Source organism: Chiloscyllium punctatum, chromosome 26, assembly GCF_047496795.1.
Source record: "Chiloscyllium punctatum isolate Juve2018m chromosome 26, sChiPun1.3, whole genome shotgun sequence".
Lineage (NCBI taxonomy): Eukaryota > Metazoa > Chordata > Chondrichthyes > Orectolobiformes > Hemiscylliidae > Chiloscyllium > Chiloscyllium punctatum.
Genome location: NC_092764.1, coordinates 77,298,765 through 77,314,343, shown reverse-complemented (window position 1 = coordinate 77,314,343; position 15,579 = coordinate 77,298,765). Strand labels below are relative to the sequence as shown.

The 15,579-nt window shown below is 43.4% G+C and overlaps 1 protein-coding gene across 3 annotated transcripts in view; it reads left to right on the top strand.

The window, feature by feature from the left end:
• Positions 1 to 15,579, top strand: part of LOC140453193 (casein kinase II subunit alpha') — a 75,026-nt gene that overhangs the window by 37,179 nt on the left and 22,268 nt on the right. The gene's annotated exons all lie outside the window — the stretch shown is intronic.

The window sequence follows — 15,579 nt, the reverse complement described above, 5'->3', positions numbered from 1 at the left end:
GTTTTGTCTAATTTCTGGTTTAATGTTTTTGAAATGCAGTAGATGAAATTGCAATCTGCCTCTGTCATTCTGGAAACTACCTAATGATGCGCGAGCAGTGTTAATGACTCTAGTTTCGATTTATATTTAAACTCAGTTGACTTCCTTTGATATAGTGATGTCTTGCATCTGGCCATTTAGCAATGGATTTGTAGCATTCCGGATGTTTTGCTTCTAAATATGCTAAATAATTTTCTGAAAAGAGAAAGCTAGGCAGTTTATTTTGCTTGAATTAAAACCTGACATTTACAAATAAGATACATTAGCTACTTGTATTTGGGGTGTTTTATTTAATCACAACGTGCTTTATCAATGTTATGGACATTATAAAACAATTTCTGACAGTCTACCATGAGATGTTGGGGCAGATGACCAAAACCTGACCAGGGAGGTTATGTTGGGGAGTATCTTAGAGAAGTTTAGGAGGGAAATTACAGAGCTAGATCTTGGTCGCAGTTAAGTCAGAGGTACTAAAGGATATTTTTGATTATGGGGCTAGAAGCAATTGCAGAGATAAGGACCAAAATAGTAAAAGGATTTGAGTGTTAAAAAGGTCAGAAGTTTAAAACTGAGGCTGTGCTGAACTGGGAGCCAATTTAGGCAAGGAAGCTAATGAGTGATTTGGATTTGTCGCAAGTTAGGACTCCGACAGCAGAGTTTTTAGATGATATCAAGTTTATATGTGGTAGTGTTGTTGTGGTTCTGTTCACCGAGCTGGGAATTTGTGTTGCAGACGTTTCGTCCCCTGTCTAGGTGACATCCTCAGTGCTTGGGAGCCTCCTGTGAAGCGCTTCTGTGTTGTTTCCTCCGACATTTCTAGTGGTTTGAATCTGCCGCTTTCTGTTGTCCAGTTGCAGTGGTCGGTATATTGGGTCCAGATCGATGTGCTTATTGATTGAATCTGTGGTAGTGTGCTAGAGTACTTTGGAATAGTCAAGTCTAAAGACAGCAGAAGGTTGGGTGAGAATTTTTGCAGCACACATGCTAAATAAAGGCTGAAGATGCGGGTGCTGCAGAGATGAAAGTATTTGACCTCTGATCTCAAAGTGTACATACATTTACAATTACTTACATTCTCCGAGTCAATACTTAAGCAAAGATCTTAGACTGGCCAGTTTCGTAGCTCAATGTCACATCACACTAAATGACTCTACATTACTGATGAGCAATAGCTCAGTTGCTAGCAAGATACCAAATTTACAATTTTAGTACTGTATGGATTTCCATATAATTAACTTCTCTAGAAATCTTGCTTCATGTGAATCTTTATTTTTAAACAGAAGCATGCAACAGGATGGAGTGAAAAGGCCCAACTCAGAATGGCAAAAGGCCACTTTTAAACTATGATGTAGAGCTGCTGGTCTTGTACTGGGATGGATAAAGTCAGAAGTCATGTGACAATAGGTCATAGTCCAACAGGTTTATTTGAAATCTCAAACTTTTGGAGTGTAGCACCTTCGTCAGGTGAACTGAGAGAAGCACACAGGCACAAAATTTATAGGTAGAGAGATCAAAAGATCGTACAATGGTGAGAGTGGAGTGTCAAATAATGAGTCTCGACATGTGATCAAAAGTGTCACAGTGTGAACAGCTGAATAACAAGCAAAGGGTTACTTATCGTCTGATGAAATGAGGCAGAGAGGTCATTACAAAATTAAAATTAAGGTGCTGGAGATATACAAAATGACTGGAATAACATAAGAGTTGCATGCTGAGAGTCTAACCAAAGTAGAAAGTAATGTCAAACCATACAAACTAATTAAGAAAGAGAGATCATAACAATTTATGAAGGTGATGGTGTCAAAACAGGGTAGTGAGGGAGATTTTACAGATACAGGACAGTGTAGTGGGGTCACACGTAGCATGACATGCACCCAAGGTCACAGTTAAGACCGTCTTCATGGGTACAGAACTTGGCTATCAGTTTCTGCTTGGCGATTCTGCCTCCTTATGCATCTCAAAAGCCGCTTACCTGAAGATCATAGCAGTGCTTGACAGTTGAGGTGTTCCCTGACTGGAAGGGAATATTCCTAACTGGCGATTGTTGCATGGTGTCCATGCATTCATTGTCATAAGGTCTGCATGGTCTCACTGATATATCATGCTTTGGGGAATCCTTGCCTGCAGTGTACGAGACAACATTGGCTGAGTCGCATAAGTATCTGCTGTGTACGTGTTGGGTGGTGTTCTCACACATGATGGTAGTATTCAAGTCGATGATCTGATATGTCTTGCAAGGTTGTTTGGTGTTGTGGTCGATGTTGTCCTGAAGGTTGAGTAGTTTGCTGCAAATGATGGTCTGCTTAAGGTTTGGCAGTTGTTTGAAGGTGAGAAGTGGAGGCATAGGGATGATCTTGGTGAGATGCTCATCGTCATCGATGACATGATGAAGGCTGTGAAGAACATGGCGTATTTTCTCCACTCTGGGGAAGCACTGGGAAATGAATGGTACTCCATTAATCGTTGCCTTCTGAGGAGTACATTGCAGTTTTTTTGTTGTGGCATGTCAGAAATGGTGATCAATAAGTTGAGCATTGTATCCCGTTCTTTTAGACTGCTAATGATGTGCCAACCTATTTAGTTTATTCTGTTGTTTAGTTCTATGTATAGCACCTATTCTAACCATTTTGATCCTCACTTGTCTTGATATCAAGCCATTCTGTTCAAACGTACAAAATTATTCAAGGCTTGACAGAGTAGATGCAAGAAGGATATTTTGCCTGGCTGGGATCATGACCCAGGGGTCACAGTCTCAGAATCAAGGGCAGGTCATTTATGACTGAGGTGAGGAATTTCTTGGTGAATTCCTTGTCCCAGAGGGCTGTGGAGACTCAGCCATTGAGTATAATCAAGACTAAGATCAAAATATTTCTATGTCATTGAAAACATTGAGTATGGGGATTTTGCTGAAAAATAATGTTGGATTAGGCCTCATAGAATAGTGGACGGGGCCTAAAGGGCTGAAAGGCCTACCTCTATTTCTTTTGTTTCTGGTTGACTTTGAGCATTGCAATTTTAATTTGATTATTTCTCATCCACTCTCAATAGTTACCTTTTTATAGGTTACTCTCCAGGGGTGTTACATCATTTGTAAGTCATGTTAAGATGACTTTTATCTCTGGCTATTTTCCAACATACATGCAAAATGTTTTGTAAAGCCATTTTGGCATAAAGGCTTTCTTGCTAAATCATGTTTAGCTGAAGGATTCCTTGAGTTGTCATACTAGTAAGTAACTTCATAAGTAACATTTCTATTATTTACTTTCTCTTTGCCTTTAGTGATGAGACAGTATTTCCCTTCCTCTGACTCTTCCTTATTTAAAAGAGCTACCAGTTTTAATGCCCATTAAACCTGTTCTGTTGTCTACCTTCTTACACAAGTGGTCAAGACTGTGGTTACATTGTAATTTATCAATATCACTTCCTTCAAACTCCTTTGGTGTTTAACAATACAGTCTTACCATATGACAAAATGTTTATCTCATGACTTAATTAGTATTATAATAAACTTGGAATCAGTTCACCAATGCAGCCATACTATTGATACTGAGCAACACATACCAGGGAGAGTTGAAATCCATTCTCTACCAAAATGCTCATTATTGCAAGAGTGAAGATTAAGTGGCACGCACGCTTCTTTTGCTTACATGCTGACTGTGGGCCAGTAGCCCAGAATGCCCCAAAGAGCTTGCTATTGCATGGATCCTCCAGTGACATGTTACTGGTATCTGGTGACAGGTGAAAAAATAAAATTATTGTTCATGCTTGTACATCATTATTCTAGGTGAGTGGTAAGTAGCTAACATATGAATGAACACGAAACACTTCTTCTTTTCAGCCTGCTCTACCATTAAACAAGATCATGGCTGATCTGATTTTAATCTTAACTCTATATTCCTGTATTCTCCTGAGATAATTTCATTTTCTTGGTAATCAAGAGCCTATCTATTTCTTGCATAAAAATATTTGAAGACCTTTCATCTATTGCCTTTTAGGGATGGGATTTCTAAACACTGAATGGCCTGAGAGAAAAAATAACTCCTCGTCTGTTTTAAACGAACAGCCCCTTAGTTTAAAACTGTAACCCCTTGTTCTAGACTCTCCCACAAGTGAAAACCCTTTGCAACATTCATCTTGTCAAGTCCCCTCAAGGTCGTGTTTATTTCAATTAAGTTGTCTCTTGACTCTTCTAAACCTTAGTAGATACAGTTCCAGCCTGTCAAGCCTTCCTTGATTACTTGCTGTATCACCATGCTAACCTCCTTTACTTCATGCACCAATCCACCCAGATCTCTCTGCAACCTCCCTCCATTTAGATGATATACTTTTAAAAAATTTTTTCTACCAAAATGGACAACTTCACACTTTGACATTTTACTCCATTTGCCAGATCTTTGCTCACTCACTTAACCTACCTATATCCTTTTGTAGGCTTGTTATATCCTCTTCACATTCTGGATTAGTGGTGCTGGAAGAGCACAGCAGTTCAGGCAGCATCCAAGTAGCTTCGAAATCGACGTTTCGGGCAAAAGCCCTTCATCAGGAATAAAGGCAGTGAGCCTGAAGCGTGGAGAGAGAAGCTAGAGGAGGGTGGGGGTGGGGAGAAAGTAGCATAGAGTACAATGTAGCATAGAGTAGCATAGAGTGGGGGAAGGGATGAAGGTGATAGGTCAAGGAGGAGAGGGTGGAGTGGATAGGTGGAAAAGGAGATAGGCAGGTAGGACAAGTCCGGGCAAGTCAAGGGGACAGTTACTGAGCTGGAAGTTTAGAACTAGGGTGAGGTGGGGGAAGGGGGAAATGAGGAAACTGTTGAAGTCTACATTGATGCCCTGGGGTTGAAGTGTTCCAAGGCGGAAGATGAGGCGTTCTTCCTCCAGGCATCTGGTGGTGAGGGAACGGCGGTGAAGGAGGCCCAGGACCTCCATGTCCTCGGCAGAGTGGGAGGGGGAGTTGAAATGTTGGGCCACGGGGCGGTTTGGTTGATTGGTGCGGGTGTCCCGGCGATGTTCCCTAAAGTGCTCTGCTAGGAGGCGCCCAGTCCCCCCAATGTAGAGGAGACAGCATCGGGAGCAACGGATACAATAAATGATATTAGTGGATGTGCAAGTAAAACTTTGGATGTGGAAGGCTCCTTTAGGGCCTTGGATAGAGGTGAGGGAGGAGGTGTGGGCGCAGGTTTTACAGTTCCTGTGGTGGCAGGGGAAAGTGCCAGGATTGGAGGGTGGGTTGTTTGGGGGCGTGGACCTGACCAGGTAGTCACGGAGGGAACGGTCTTTGCGGAAGGCGGAAAGGGGTGGGGAGGGAAATATATCCCTGGTAGTGGGGTCTGTTTGGAGGTGGTGGAAATGTCGGCGGATGATTTGGTTTATGCGAAGGTTTGTAGGGTGGAAGGTGAGCACCAGGGGTGTTCTGTCCTTGTTACGGTTGGAGGGGTGGGGTCTGAGGGCAGAGGTGCGGGATGTGGACGAGATGCATTGGAGGGCATCTTTAACCACGTGGGAAGGGAAATTGCGGTCTCTAAAGAAGGAGGCCATCTGGTGTGTTCTGTGGTGGAACTGGTCCTCCTGGGAACAGATCCGGCGGAGGCGGAGGAATTGGGAATACGGGATGGCATTTTTGCAAGAGGTAGGGTGAGAAGAGGTGTAATCCAGGTAGCTGTGGGAGTCGGTGGGTTTGTAAAAAATGTCAGTGTCAAGTCGGTCGTCATTAATGGAGATGGAGAGGTCCAGGTAAATTTAAGGTCAGGGTGGAATGTGATTAGATTAGATTACTTACAGTGTGGAAACAGGCCCTTCGGCCCAACAAGTCCACACCAACCCACCGAAGCACAACCCACCCATACCCCTACATCTACCCCTTACCTGACACTACGGGCAATTTAGCATGGCCAATTCACCTGAGCTGCAGACACGGGGAGAATGTGCAAACTCCACACAGAGTCGCCTGAGGCGGGAATTGAACCCGGGTCTCTGGCGCTGTGAGGCACCATTGCTAACCACTGGGCCACCGTGCCGCCCATGTGTTGGTGAAGTTGATGAATTGCCCAACCTCCTCGCGGGAGCACGAGGTGGCGCCAATGCAGTCATCAATGTAGCGGAGGAAGAGGTGGGGAGTGGTGCCGGTGTAATTACGGAAGATCAACTGCTCTACGTAGCCAACAAAGAGACAGGCATAGCTGGGGCCCATACGTGTGCCCATGGCTACCCCTTTGGTTTGGAGGACGTGGGAGGATTCAAAGGAGAAATTGTTAAGGGTGAGGACCAGTTCAGCCAAACGAATGAGAGTGTCAGTGGAAGGGTACTGTTGGGGACGTCTGGAGAGGAAAAAACTGAGGACTTGGAGGCCCTGGTCATGGCGGATGGAGGTGTAGAGGGATTGGATATCCATGGTGAAGATGAGGCGTTGGGGGCCAGGGAAACGGAAGTTTTGGAGGAGGTGGAGGGCGTGGGTGGTGTCTCGAACGTATGTGAGGAGTTCCTGGACTGGGGGGATAGGACAGTGTCGAGGTAGGTAGAGATGAGTTCAGTGGGGCAGGAGCATGCTGAGACAATGGGTCGGCCAGGGTGGTCAGGCTTGTGGATCTTGGAAAGGAGGTAGAACCGGGCAGTGCGGGGTTCCCGCACTGAGGTTGGAAGCTGTGGATGGGAGATCTCCTGAGGTGATGAGGTTCTGTATGGTCTGGGAGATGATGGTTTGGTGATGGGGGGTGCGGTCATGGTCGAGGGGGCAGTAGGAAGAGGTGTCCTCGAGTTGACGTTTGGCTTCAGTGGTGTAGAGGTCAGTGCGCCAGACTACCACTGCGCCCCCTTTATCCGCTGGCTTGATGGTGAGGTTGGGATTGGAGCAGAGGGATTGGAGGGCTGCGCGTTGAGAGGGTGAGAGGTTGGATTGGGGGAGGGGGTCGACAGGTAGAGGCGGTTAATGTCCCGGCGGCAGTTGGAAATGAAGAGGTCGAGGGCAGGTAATAGGCCAGCGCGGGGTGTCCAGGTGGATGCAGTGTGTTGGAGGTTGGCGAAGGGGTCCTCGGAAGGTGGGCGGGAGTCCTGATTGTGAAAGTAAGCTCTGAGGCGGAGGCAACGGAAGAATTGTTCGACATCACGGCGTGTATTAAATTCATTGATGCGTGGACGCAGGGGGATGAAGGTGAGTCCTTTGCTGAGGACTGATCGTTCGTCCTCAGTGAGGGGAAGGTCTGGGGGGGATGGTGAAAACCCGGCAGGGCTGGGAGCTGGGATCTGGTGTGGGTGTAGAGCTGGGAGTGGGGGCGGAACCTGTAACTGGAGTGGGTGTGATGGTGGGGGGAATGGGGGTGGAGTCATGAGCAGGGGTAGTGTTCCCCTCGGGGTTCTGGGGGGGTGGGGATAGTGACAGTGGGGTCTGTGGGGGGCATGTCAGCAGAATGCAGATGAGTGGCGCTGGTGTGGGCGGATGTGGTGGTGCCCACGGCAGTAGGGGTGGCGGGAGTCACTGAGCATGTGGCATCAGCGATGATGTGAAGGGCAGAAGTGATGTCAGGTGTGATGCATGAGGAATTGAGAGGGGTGGAAGTGGTTGTGGGAGTGGCCATGACATCAGTGTGGGGGTGGTAGCTGCATCAGCCGCATGGCTAATGGTGGAATAGGTTCCGAGGCCAGGGGAATCTTCTGGAATGTTTGAGGAACGCTGGTTAAGGAGGTGGGTGGATAAAAGTTTGTTGTACTTACAGTTTTTGATGTTTGAGATGGAATTGAAATACTGTTTGTTGAGAGTATGAATTCTCCTGAGGATGTAGTACAGAGTGGGTCCTTTGCAATTCTGAGAGAGTGTGGCCCTCAGCTGAGGCAGAACTGACTGTAGAGAGGTTAGGTGCCGGCGCATTGCTGCAAGCGTGGAGTGGAGGATCTTGAAGGAGAACTGTTGCTGGTGTTTTTGAATCTGTAGTCTGTACTGTTTGTCCTGTTCGGGTCCGAACTCTGCTGGTTTAAAGGTGGTCCGGAGTCCATGTGGGATGAGTTGGTTACAGAGGCAGGCACTGAGGAAGTGAATGTGGCTGTGGTAGCGAGTTTGTTTCACGACATGGTTGAAGAGCTTCAGCGCAGAGGAAATGACCTGGGCGTTGCAGTGGGAGAGGGATTCCCTGAGATTCTTGTAGAGAGAGGAGGAAAACTTTTTCAAGGCAGGCATCCTTGCAAGAGGATTCGCAGTAGGGTTAAAATTAATATCCTCTTCACAACTCATTCTCCGGCCTTATTTGTGACATCAGCAAATTTAGCTGCTGTTCCTTCAACCAGATCATTGATATAAACTGTAAAGAGTTGAGATCTGTGGGATCGTGTTCAAATAATGACCAAATCAGTGAGTGGCAAAAATAGCCTCCTTTATTCAGCAACCACAAGTAGCACAAGTACAAGTGGTAATAAAATCCTGAAAACAGTGGTTGCAATAGCCTATGACACACAGTCCTTACATATAATTAAAATTCCATTACTATGGTGTTACCTTTTATCTATAGTACACAAAGGGTGGAGGGGCTTCTGCCCTGGGAGACAGGAGATGGGTTAAAATGTGCTAAATTCTAGCAGCTACTTCTAATGGGATTAAGAGTGTCTCTCCAGTCTGCCTTCATAATTAAGAAGTATTATTCCTTTTGTCTTTTAAGTTAGTTAATGTTAGTAAAATAAAAAATTACGCCTAATGCTCTAAATAAGTTAGAAATTGTACCTGTGCTTAATGAAAGTAAAGGATGTTAAATTGATTACCGCAGCTGGGTTGTGAGATTTGTTTACTATTTGGCTGTGTAAGGTTCATTCATGCTATTTTATGGAAGCGCTGTTTTGTCAGTTATTTTCTTGAAGGGATAACTGCCCAGTTAAAAGGTACTCAACAAGTACATACTGATTGAAGAAGCTGTTTGGTGTTCTGTAATCTATTCAGGGCCAAGAGACGGTTGGTCAAGTCTGATTAATATTATGTTTTGTTGCGACCTAATGGGGATGGTGTGGGTTACGATATTGACATCTCTTCAGAAATAACAAGGGCTGATAAGGTGTGAAAATACAGTCATGGGTTTGAAAGGGTTGTTTTAAATTTGGTCTATTTTATGATAGTGAATTTTACTACAGCGCCACAATTTTACGAATGAATGAAAACTGTGTTATTAGTCGGGAGTTGTGAATGAAATAGGAATGCAGTGTTCACTTGAGTGAGTAAAGGAGTTATCAATGAATAAGCATAAACTGGGTTAGTCAAGGGACCTAGAATACAATGTCTCTCAGATCCCAGCACTGACCTTTGTGATGTGCCACTCATGACATCCTGCAAGATTGAAATTGACCTATTTATTACTACTGATTCATGTTAAGTAACCAAAGCAACCAATCTTCTTTTTTTGTTGTGGTTCTGTTCGCCAAGCTGGGAATTTGTGTTGCAGACGTTTCGTCCCCTGTCTAGGTGACATCCTCAGTGCTTGGGAGCCTCCTGTGAAGCGCTTCTGTGATCTTTCCTCTGGCATTTGTAGTGGTTTGTCTCTGCTGCTTCCGGTTGTCAGTTCCAGCTGTCCGCTGCAGTGATTGGTATATTGGGTCCAGGTCGATGTGCTTATTGATTGAATCTGTGGATGAGTGCCATGCCTCTAGGAATTCCCTGGCTGTTCTCTGTTTGGATTGTCCTATAATAGTAGTGTTGTCCCAGTTGAGCTCATGTTGCTTGTCACCCACGTGTGTGGCTACTAAGGATAGCTGGTCATGTCGTTTCGTGGCTAGTTGGTGTTCATGGATACGGATCGTTAGCTGTCTTCCTGTTTGTCCTATGTAGTGTTTTGTGCAGTCCTTGCATGGGATTTTGTACACTACGTTGGTTTTGCTCATGCTGGGTATTGGGTCCTTCGTCCTGGTGAGTTGATGTCTGAGAGTGGCTGTTGGTTTGTGTGCTGTTATGAGTCCTAGTGGTCGCAGTAGTCTCGCTGTCGGTTCAGAAATGTTTTTGACATATGTTAGTGTGGCTAGTCCTTTGGGTTGTGGCATGTCCTCATTCCGTTGCCACATGCTCAGATGACAAGCAACATGAGTTCGACTGGGACAACACTACTATTATAGGACAAGCCAAACAGAGAACAGCCAGGGAATTCCTAGAGGCATGGCAATCATCCACAGATTCAATCAATAAGCACATCGACCTGGACCCAATATACCGATCACTGCAGCAGACAGCTGGAACTGACAACCGGAAGCGGCAGGTACAAATCACTATAAATGCTGAAGGAAACATCACAGAAGCGCTTCACAGGACGCTCCCAAGCACTGAGGATGTCACCTAGTCAGGGAACGAAACGTCTGCAACACAAATTCCCAGCTCGGCGAACAGAACCACAACAACGAGCACCCGAGCTACAAATCTTCTCACAAACTTTGAATCATCTTTTTGCCACTATGTTACATCCAAAGCCATGAGTTTTTATCCAGTAACCTTAGATGTGGCATCTTATCAAATGCCTTCTTGGAATATCAGTACAATATATCTACTGCTACCCCTTTATCCACAGCACAGGTTACATTTTCAAATAACTCTAATAAATTGGTTAAGTGTGATTTCCTTTGACAAGACCATGTTGGTTCTGTCTGATTTTCCTTGAACTTATCCAAGTATCCTCTTATAACATCTTAATAATTTTAACAGATTTTAAGTGGACTGGCCTGTAGTTTTCTGCTATTTGCTCCCTCCCTTTTTGAATTCAGAAGTTATATTAACTATTCTAATCAAAAGGATCATTCCCCAAAAGTTAAAACCAGTGTATCAACATCTTCCTGGTAAGACCCTAGGATGAAATCCATTAGCACTCAGTGACTTATCAACTTATAGTTCAACAACTTTCTCCATAATACTAATTGTAATTTTCTTGAGTTCCTCTCTCCCTTTCAATTCTTGATTTACAGCCATTTCCGAGGTGTTATTCGTATCGTCTCTAGTGAAGACTGATACAAAGCTAGCTTGTAGCTAATGGCTGTCAAGAAATTGTGCTTGAAATGCTCTGTCTTATGCGAAGAGATGCAGCTGTTCAGATAAACTAAACCAGTGTTCCAAAGAAATCCTTAATCTGGGATGTAACAGCCTTGGGATGTGCAACCACAGGAGAAAAAGCTGCATGAAAGTACTTGTGGAGTTAAAGCCATCTGCATTGAAATGGGAGATCTTTTATAATGGTTTCCAGATAAATCATTATCCATTAAATCCTTTTGATCTCAGTTCAATGCAAAATAACTTGTAATAATTGTTAACTATGTTCATCAAATTTTGCAATATTAATTTTGGTTTTAAGACCTTTTAACAGAAATTTCAAATGAGGTAAATTGTACACGTGATGGGTAGTTGTGCCCCTACGTTTGAGTGAAGAGACCTGGGTTCAAGTCCCACTATTTCAAAGGTGTGTCATAACATCTCTGAACAGCTGAAAATATCTGAAATGTGTCCTGTATAATATTTAATTTCCTCTGTAGCTACTGTCTTTTAGTATCTGATGCCTGTTGGCAAGATTGCAGAGTTGTCAACATACATGACTGTGTCAAAGTCATAGAATTGTACATCATGGACACAGACCCTTCGGTCCAACTCGTCCATGCTGACCAGATATCCTAACCTAATCTAGTACCGTTTGCCAGCACTTGGCCGATGTCCTTCTAAGCCCTTCTTATTCATATACCCAGCCAGTTACCTTTTAAATGTAATTGTGCCAGCCTTCGCCATTTCCTCTGGCAGCCCATTCCTGACACGCACCACCCTCTGTGTGAAAACGTTGCCCCTTAGGTTCCTTTTTAAACTTTCCCCTCTCACTCCAGACCTAGAGGGCGGCGTAGGTTTAGACTCCCCCACCCCAGGGAAAAGACCTTGTCTATTTCCCTATCCATGCCCTTTGTGATTTTATAAACCTCCTAAGGTCACCCCTCAGCCTCCGATGCTTCAGGGAAAACAGGCCCAGCCTATTCAGCCTCTCCTTGTAGTTCAAATCCTCCAACCCTGGCAACATCCTTGTAAATCTTTTCTGAACCATTTCAAGTTTCACGACATCCTTCTGATAGGTAGGAGACCAGAATTGCACACTGTTTTCCAAAAATGGCCTAACCAATGTCCTGAACAGCTGCAGCGTGACTTCCCAACTCCTGTACTCAATGCTGTGACCAATAAAGGAAAGCATACCAAATGCCATGTTCACCATCCTATCTACCTGTGACTCCACTTTCAAGGAGCTATAACACTGCACTTTAAGGTCTCTTTGTTCAGCAACACTCCCCAAGAACATACCATTAAATGTATAAATGCTGCTCTGATTTGTCTTTCCCAAATGCAGCACCTCTCTCTTATCAAAATTAAATGCCCATCTGAGGTAACCTTCGTTGTCCACTACATCTCCAATTTTGGTGTTAATTGCAAACTTACTAACTATACCTCCCATGTTCGTATCCGCATCGATCCTTGTGGCACACGACTGGTCACAGGCCTCTGGTCTGAAAAGGAGCCCTCCTCCACCACCCTCTGTCTTCTATCTTCGAGTAGGTTCTGTATACAAATGGCTAGTTCTCCACATATTCTATGAGATCTAACATTGTTAACCAGTCTACCACGCGGAACCTTGTCGAGTGCCTTACGAAAGTCTGTATAGATCACATCCACCGCTCTTCCCTCATCAATCCTCTTCGTTATTCAAAAACCTCAATCAAGTTCATGAGACATAATTTCCCATACACAAAGCCCATATTGATTAGCCCTAATCATTCTTTGGCTTACCAAATACATGTAAATCCTGTCCCTCAGAATTCCCTCCAACAATTTGCCTACCACTGACGTCGAGCTCACTGATCTATAGTTCCCTGGCTTTTTCTTATCACCTTTCTTAAATAGTGGCACCATGTTAGCCAATGTCCAGTATTCTGACACCTCACATGTGACTATCGATGATATAAATATCTCAGCAAAGAGCCCAGCAATCACTTCCCTAGCTTCCTATAAAGTTCTAGGGTACACGTGATCAGGTCCTGGGGATTTATCCACTTTTATGCTTTTTAAGATCTTCAGCACCTCCACTTCTGTAATAGGGACATTTTTCAAGATGTCACCAGCTATTTCCCCACATGCTTGTATCTTCCATGTCTTCCTCCATAGTAAACACTGATGCAAAATACTTGTTTAATTTCTCTCCCATCTCCTGTGGTTCCATACATATGCTGCCTTGCTGATCTTTGCGGGACCCTATCTCTCCCTAGTTACTCTTTTGTCCTTAATATATTTATAAAATCCCTTTGGATTCTCCTTAACTCTATTTGCCAAAGCTATCTCATGCCCCCTTTTGCCCTCCTGATTTCCCTTGCATGTACTCCTGCCTTTATACTCATCTCAGGATTCACTTGATCTCTTGTCTATACCTGACATTTGCTTCCTTTCTATTAACCAAATCCTCAATTTCTCTAGTCATCCCGCATTCCCTACACCTACCAGCCTTGCCTTTCACTGTAGCAGGTGTATACTGTCTCTGGACAGGCTTCCCATTTTCCAGCTATCCTTTCTTATCTGCAAACATCTGCCCCCAATCAACTTTTCAAACTTCTTACCTAATGCTGTCAAAATTGGCCTTCCTCCAATTTAGAACTTTAACTTTTCGATTTGTTCTATCCTTTTCCATTGCTATTTTAAAACTAGTAGACTTATAGTCACTGGCCCCAAAGTGCTCCCCCACTGACACCTCAGTCACCTGCCCTGCTTTATTTCCCAAAAGTAGGTCAAGTTTTGCACCTTCTCTAATAGGTATATCCACATACCAAATCAGAAAATGTTCTTGTGTGCACTTAAATTCGTCTCTATCTAAACTCTTAACGCTATGGCAGTCCCAGTCTATGTTTGGAAAGTTAAAATCCTGTAAGTTTGTTCAAAAGTCTTGGATGTTTTAGTTTGCAGCAACAAGTCCACTCTTATAATGAGATTCATATGGTGAAGGTACCTATTCATGGACTATTTAACAGACTACTTGGTTTAGATATTGGACACAATATGACTGGTTTTCTGAAGCTAGTTGCTGTGGGAATTGGCCTATTTCAAAAGTGTTCTGCTGTCTCTCTTAGAATATACTTGTTTGGGTACATGGTGGTTAATTAATGGAACATGAAGGGCTGCTTGAATATTCTTTGCTGAGCTACTGGGTGGTTTTGAGAAATGTATTGCTCACCTTAGTTTAATGCTAGCAGTTCTGTGGATATAAATACTCCATCTTTCTGGTTTTCCTATTGCCACATACAGAAACATTTAAAACATTTTGTATGCTTTGCTAAAGACATCAGGATCTAGCAGTTCCTCTGGGGATGGATGTAGACTAAACTGGTGTATTGTAATCGAAGCATTTTCGAGAATGAATCCTTAATGATGTGAATTAGTGGTGCTATTCTTTCATCAGGGCACTACAAAGAATTAATTATCATCTAAATCTTTTGTTCAGATATCAAGCATTATAGCATTTCTGTTTGCATAAGTTCACAGGACATTGGCACTACAACCCAACCAAATAACTACCAAATTCTAGTTGGCTGTGAAATTAATGATCCATATCAGCTGCTAGCTTGGTTAATCTGTGCAGTATTAGAAATGGTGTTCATCTGACTTGGACACAGTGCTGTGTTGGACTGTGCATCAGTCCCGTTTGATTCAAGTGTTAATTTTAACAGGATCAGATTTTTGGGTAGGTGCAAAACAAAATGAAAAAGGCTAATGGAATATTAGCTTTTAACAAAGAAGCATGTAAATTTGCTGCTAATCAAAGTTTCCAGCTTAAACCACAGCTGGAGTATTCGTTCTGAGCACTGCACTTTAGGAAGAGTAAATCCATTTTGGAGAGTTTGACACAGATTCACCAGAATGTAACCAGGACTCTAGGACTATTGTATTAATAGAAACGTGGATGGTTTAGAAATGTTTTGACTGAGCTTTTCAATGATTTTGAAAGTACTTGATAATTAACTTTGGCAAATGACTGATCACTCATAATCTCATTGAATGATACAACGTGCTCCAAAGATTGGATGGCCTACTATGTTACTTTTGAGGATTGTGGTACATATTTTCAAATGATAAACTGGAACATGCCTGACTTTTTGCTACTTTTCAGAGATTAAGTTGAAAGTTTTTAAGTTCTATACACTCACTACTTTATCTTTATTGGCACTATTAGTGGCAACTTTGGGCAAATTTAAGTTTAATGATCACTCAGCTATTAAACAACACATTCATCTGGAAGTGACTATCATAATTTTAGTTCAATATAAAGTAGTTTTGTGTTAATTTTTGAATTGTGTGCTCTGTGGCTTTTTCGGTCTTTTTTAAATAAATCAAGCCCTCTTTGAGCAGCATAACTTGCTTGACTTGTAACATGGCTGGGTCAGAGCATTCTGTTATACCACATGGCAGCCTGGTACACAACACAGTGGCATCTTTCTTCGTGGGTTTATGCAATGGTGTGTGGCAGCAGAGCTTGTGAAACCGAACTGAGGAATGTGACAACATCGCTCATTTACTCTCTAAACCAGC